The sequence below is a fragment of the Neoarius graeffei genome, chromosome 6 (genome assembly GCF_027579695.1).
Source record: "Neoarius graeffei isolate fNeoGra1 chromosome 6, fNeoGra1.pri, whole genome shotgun sequence".
Lineage (NCBI taxonomy): Eukaryota > Metazoa > Chordata > Actinopteri > Siluriformes > Ariidae > Neoarius > Neoarius graeffei.
In genome coordinates this window covers 65,372,242-65,379,470 of record NC_083574.1, presented here as the reverse complement: position 1 = coordinate 65,379,470, position 7,229 = coordinate 65,372,242, and positions in this window count along the sequence as shown.

Sequence of the window (7,229 nt, the reverse complement as noted above, 5' to 3'; positions counted from 1 at the left end):
CAGACGATATCTGTGCAGCGGCTTCATGGGCTACGCCATGCACTTTTACCAGATTTTACAGGGTGGACGTAACTCGCCCAGCTCCGATCGTCCCTGCCGCCCTCATGTCCATGACTGAGCGAGGTTCTAATGATTTAATTCTGGGTTCCTCGTGACTCTTTTGGTATGTGTCGAAACAGATCATAAGTTATGAAGGTAACTATGGATCTGTGAGACCGAGGGATGACCGTCACTATCCTTGTCGCTCGGACCATCCTGAGGCGCTCAAGGTAGGAGACTGAACCAGGAGCAATCTCTGCTATTTATAACGTGAGTCGTTCTGCTTCAGGAGGTCATGGACATGACTTTGTTGACATATGGTCTCGGTGATAGGCAGAACAAAGGTGATCATTCCTTTTTTAGACTGTAGTGACAGTCATCCCTCGGTCTCACAGATCTATAGTTACCTTCGTAACTTACGTTCTTCATTACTCTCAAACACCAGAAACTCTGATGTGCTATTCACCAAGATGCAAAAAAAAACAAGATTTTAATTAATTCTTTTTCCAAAAAACAAGGTGACAAATTGCACAACAATGTGAACAGTTACCATGAGTTCAAATGTTGCGTGTGTTTGTTTTCCATGTCACTACTGAATTAAGGAAGGATTTGTTTAATTCAAAATCACAGGTTAAGTACAATGCCATAATTCCAGAAAATAAAGTGGTATTTAGCACTGAAGGTGAAGAGGGAAAACCAAATCACTCATATGGAGTTGATGGAATTTTCCTGAAATGGCAACATGTAGCACTGGGTTCAGTATATACCTAAGGGTATATACTGAATGTCTGACAATTTGACACCACTTCTGAAACTTTTAAATCTATTTTTCTTAGCTGTTCCTGTGTGCAGCCAATTTGACCAAATATTATTATTATTATTATTATTATTATTATTATTATTATTATTATTATTATTAACAAAGCCAACAACAACAATACTCTAAAAGTGGTAGTACAACCATAATAATGATATTTTCAGTCTCTTAGCTACATTGTGTCTTTTCATGGCTAAGTTTAATACAAGGAGCAGATACCAATGCAGGTATCAAAGATCATTTTTAAATGTATAATTCACTTTAATTTTCTACCTGTAGAGGGCACTGTTGGCTCATGGCCAATACACAAACACAGTCTGGAATTTGAGGCTGAGAACAATAACATCAGGGTGCATATGCAGAGTAATCTGCAGTATAAAAAACAACTACTTAAGTAAACTAAAGTTCCTCACAGAAACTTTGGTCTCATCTCAACATAAAAAATATGGTTATAAGTGCTCATTGATTTAAGTGAAGATGGCAGTTTCCTTGTTACAATATGTGTGAAGAAGGGTGAACCTAATTAATTTACAATCTGCAAAAATTAATCTGCACTGAGTAGCACATTTGGTTGCTATCCCCACCAAGTAATTAATAAACAAGATCCCATGGAAGACTAAAACGTCTGTGGGGCATTGATAAAATATTTAACAAAAAGTTTAAAATAAAATAATAAAGTAAGGAAAGTATGAAAAGTTACCTCAGGTTTCAAATTAATAATTCAATATTGTTTAACATGGATAAAATTAAGATCAAATTGTCCTTGTGAATTTAGATGAAGCTAATACATTCAGTCATCCTTTTATAATGCATCTGTTTTTACACTAACCCTACTACTTGCTAGATAGCACACCTATGTCGGCCCAATGTTGGCCCACTGTCGGCTGCACTGACGGTCCATCAGAGGTATGACCAGTGGGCCTTCGTCGGGCTGATGTCAGCAAGCTGATAAAGGGGAAAAAAAACAAATGAGATCTCGTTACTCTCGCATGTCCTGCCACCCACGAGCTGCTGGTGGTCCGATAACGGACCACCAGATGTGTTTGCCCACTGTTGCTAGCGGGCTGCTGGATTCTGAAAATATTCTGCAGATTCTAAAAATAAAGAGTTACAATACTACCCTGCTGTTGTTATAATTGAATAATCTTTAGAATTTAAAAAAAAAAAAAAAAAAAAAATATATATATATATATATATATATATATATATATATATATATATATATATATATGAGAACAGTTAAAGTGAACACCTGCATCCTTTTTTTCGCCCTTTATTGGCTTGCTGACGTTGGCCCGACGAAGGCCCGCTGCTCATGCCTCTGATGGACCGTCGGCACAGCCGATGGTGGACTGATGTAGGTGTGCTATCTGGGTTATACTTGAGATTAAATTAGATGCAAGCTGTACCTGTGGTTAAAAGAAAGAGAGAAAGAATGCCATGTTTTCAAAGCTTCCGGAGTTCTTATCTGAAGAGGCTTATCTTAAATCCCACTAAGCCAGACCCAAGTAAATCTTTCAATCATTATTCTGCTGGGTAAACACACACACACACACACACACACACACACACACACACACACACACACACACACACACACACACACAATGTCAGCAGGAATAAAAAAGGGACAGATCTATCCCAAATCTGCCTGGCTGCTTTATTGTTTCCGATCCTTTCTGCTGATCTGGTGTAATGTGTGGGATTAAGGTACTAATGTGCCAGAGGTAAACTAACCTTACAGTGGTTATAGATTCAGTGCAAAGAGATGATACCCTTTCCCCCCTCTTACTGCTGTGGAATATGAATAGAATACAGATATGCATTGTAGACAGAGGATGGACTTTGATGGTTTTAAAATGTTTTGCTGTGTAATAGTATTGTCATAAATTTGCTATTGAAAAAAAAAATCCAAACATTTACCATCACTGTCATGTCACAACACAGCTTAGATTGATAATAATATACTGTATATTATAATTATGTAATTCAAATTAACAATAGAAAACTGTAACTTACTTAACATGTCAGATTTTTGTTTACAGTTTTCTGGTCCATATCATATTAAAAATATATGATAATCATATTTTCACTGACAGGCATCATGTGATGATCTAACAGCATCATCACAGCAATAAGATGTTCTCAGGTTCACCTGGAATTGAACAAGGATCTCTGGTGTAACAGGCCAGAGCACTACCCCTGTGTCACTAAATAGTGATAGAAAACCTGGATGCAAAGACAAGGTTATGCAGATTAAGGGGTTTTTACTTGATCAGCAGGGCAGGAATAGCCAAACAGCAAGAAGATAATAAATCATAAGTCCAGGCAAGGGTCAAAACCCACTGTCAGTTAGAAATCATATACAATCCAAAGTGGCAGACAAAAACAAAGTCCATGAGGCAGGCAAGCATCAACAACAGGAAAACAAACAGGAGAAAACTCAGAGCAGAAACTCAAAAACAGGCTTAGAATGTCAACTCAAGACTGAGCAAGAATGGATGAGAAGGGAAATGGTGGGAAGGGGTGGGATCATGGGCTTAACTGTAATAACAATACTGTACTGCTTATTTCAATGTCTTGCCTATGATTGTGTTCTTTTTTTTTCAAAAACAATAAAAAGAATTTTGAAAGAAAGACTGAGCAAGAACTTCTTCAAAGTTTTATGGCGGTTGGCAAACCGACTTAAGCACCTCTTCTACTCTCACTAAACGTGAAGTATTGTTCAGTGTTCATTCCTGTCATACCGAGCCTTTTACCGTCTGCTTTCTTGTTTTTTCGACCTGTGTTCTTGTATTTATCTCATCTTTCTCTAATCCCGCCTACATTGCTCTGTTCACCGATCGACCGACCGTTGCCTGTCCTTTGACCACGATTCTCGTCTAGTGTTTTGGCTTCATTTCCAGTTTGCTTCTCCCGCTCTCCCTTGCACATGCATCCGTAAGTGCCTATACCCTGTGTAGGGGGGCTGCCATGCCATAGCCATAGTAAGCCCTTTCACTGTACAGCATTGAACACACCCATCCCTGTACTCAACGCCATGTTCTATCTCCACCCATTCTTCTGACTCCCTGTAATAGTATTGGATACAGAGATGATACCGGATACCAAATACAGTGACATCACGACTGTACTTAAAACCCATGGCAAAATCGAAATTCTCTCTCTCTGGCAGTGGATTCCATGCGTGAAAGAGAAGCCGATGCATCGGTGCTACAGAAGGACAGAGAACAAAGAATGAGCTATTGATACCGGACCTTTAGCCAAAGTTCAATGTATTTGGCCTTCGCATAGTTGTAATAATAACTGAACCGGTTAGTTACTGCAGCCCACGCAGTATTTCAAAGAGAAAAGGGGACCGGATCCCTTTTCCCTTTCTCAACGCTGATGAACTATAAACAAGATTCCTTCCAGATCATCGGATGACCGATGGGACACCGAAGATCTTCAGCTGACGAGCTGTAAAAGTGAAAGGAACAAAACTGTCTTCTCCCTGGACCTGCGTGCCGCGCTGTCTTCGGATAACAGAAGGTGCACTTTCAAGCAAGAGCGATCTCAAGTAAGGCTGGCATCTGGGCAGTTGTTAGTCTTAGTTGTGACTAGTTAATGTGAAGAGTGTTGTTTATTTGAATTCATTTATGGTTTAAATGTATGCATTTTGGGGTCGCACAGTGGTGTAGTGGTTAGCGCTGTCGCCTCACATCAAGAAGGTCCGGGTTCGAGCCCCATGGCCGGTGAGGGCCTTTCTGTGCGGAGTTTGCATGTTCTCCCTGTGTCCACATGGGTTTCCTCTGGGTGCTCCAGTTTCCCCCACAGTCCAAAGACATGTAGGTTAGGTTAACTGGTGACTCTAAATTGACCGTGAGTGTGAATGGTTGTCTGTGTCTATGTGTCAGCCCTGTGATGACCTGGCAACTTGTCCAGGGTGTACCCCGCCTTCGCCCGTAGTCAGCTGGTATAGGCTCCAGCTTGCTTGCGACCCTGTAGAACAGGATAAAGCAGCTAGAGATAATAAGATGAGATGTATGCATTTTGATTCACATGAAAGTTGGTCTTAGACCGCATGTTATTTGATTTACTTTGTTTACTGTCTGTATGTAGTTAGATCTTGCATGCTCTCTCTAACTCCCTCCATTGTACTCTACTCCTCAACATTGGGATTTCAGGAGTAGCCTAGCCGAGACTAGTTTAAACTATAGATTCCTTTCTCTCTCTTTCGCGTGCTCTCCCTGTGTTGACCATCCCCCTCTGGGTGCGGCCTTGCACAAGGCTCCCGCATTCCATTCACATTCCATACACACACTCACATACAGACACACTCTTACAAGATTACACACACCTACTCATACACACACACACAAACACATGATTTCCCTATCACATTTTAACATCCACTTGCCCCTACACTGTAACACTGGCATATAGCGTATTACTTCTGATCACCATTAGTGCCTTAGTTATCATATCCACTACTGATTCTTATTTGTATACATTGCATCACCATTTATATTGAATTATCCCTTGGCTGCTATTGTTACTATATTTGATTAGTATTAGTTTGATAATTCATGTCAGCTATTTCAATAAATGGTATCTTTGGAATAAACTGTGTCCTGTTTATTGCTACAGCATCCACTGAATGCCAACCTCTGCCAACCAAGTATTCTAATTGCCTTCACCCATTTGGTTGTTATATGAATGTTATAGATCTAGAGTAAACATATTGCATTAGAGCTACAATACTCAATAAACTATAGCAACATCACCACCAAGTTATTCCAGTGATTTTAACAGTTTAGCTATAAACTATTAGACACTTGAATTAATGATTAATGAATTTATGAGACTGATCCCTTTTTACATGAGACTGATTTGATAAGCCTATTGCACCTACACCTGACAGGATACTTCGCCTGAATGGATGCAGCAGAGCAGGCAAAGCAGATTGCTCTGAGCGCTCAGGAGCACCTCTTGGGAGAACATCAGCAGATGCTCACTGATCTAAACACCAGGATGGCACAGCTTGCTGCCATGATGTTACAGGCCTTCCTAACGCACCCCAAAGCCTCCTCGAGTCCCACACTACTTCTCTCATACCTGGAGAAATATGCTGGTGATGCGCTCAGCTGTAAGGGATTTTTTGCTTCAGTGCTCTACGTACTTCTCTACAATTCCCAACATCTCCAATGAATGTTAGATCGCTAAGTTTCTTTTGTTCTTGACTGGCAAAGCACTATAGTGGGCAAGTGCCATATGGAGGAGTGGAGATGAGCACACTACCTCTTGTGATCATTTCCTTGAATTATTCAAGTGAGTGTTTGATCATGAACCTGAGGGAATTGAAGTTGGCGAGAGCCTACTGACCATCACACAAGGCTCCAGGAGAGTTGTGGACTATGCCTTGGATTTCAGAACTCTCATAACAGCCAGCAGATGGAATGAGCTGGCTCTAAAGGCTGTGTTTTGCCAAGATCTCCACCCAGAGGTATTGAGTGAACTGGTGTGCAGAGATGAACACCTCACCTTAGATGCCCTGATTGATCTAGCTATTCAGCTGGATCACTTACTCTCCAGCTGACCATCCCTCAAGGAAGAAAACCCAAGCCAGCTCTGACCATGACCATGAATGTTGAGATGTATGATATGATAGCAAGCAGGCTGATGGGGAAAGCCAGGGACATTGTGAAGGTTTCTCTGCGTAGCAGCCCAGACATTGACCCCTATAGCCATCCTGCAGCTGTTTTTGACATACTGAAGGAGAATTTCAGCGAGCTCCCTTACTCTGGCATGCCTATGGCAGACTTTTATAGATGAGAGGGTTTGTGTTTTTACTGCTGGAGTTCCAGTCACCAGATTATTCAGTGTCCAGTTCGCCCATTTCACACCAGCTCTGCTGAGACCACATCCGACCTGGTGAGATCTTTTAAAACCCAAACTTTAAAAGTACCTGTATTGCTGAAACTTTCTTCCTTTACCCACATGCTCTCTGCATTTGTTGACTCAGGGATGGAGGGGAATTTCATTGACAGCTTGGTCATCCAGAAGTTCAGTTTGCCCACAAGCCCTCTGCAGAGTCCACTCAGCATCAGGACCATTGATGGAGGGCCAATAGAGGATGGTCTCACCACCACTCGGACCGCTCCTGTGTACATTCAGGTGAGACCCCTTCATTCACAGCTCATCTCACTCTTAGGTCACTACTACTGTTCATCATGACATCATTCTGGGTTATCCATGGCTGCAGCTTCACAACCCACTTATCTCCTGGCAGAATAAAGAGATTCTCCAGTAGTCACTGACATGCTTCCAGAATTGATTCCAGCATCCTCAGTTAAGTCTCTCCTCCACCTCTGTAGTAAGTCCCCAGCCTTAT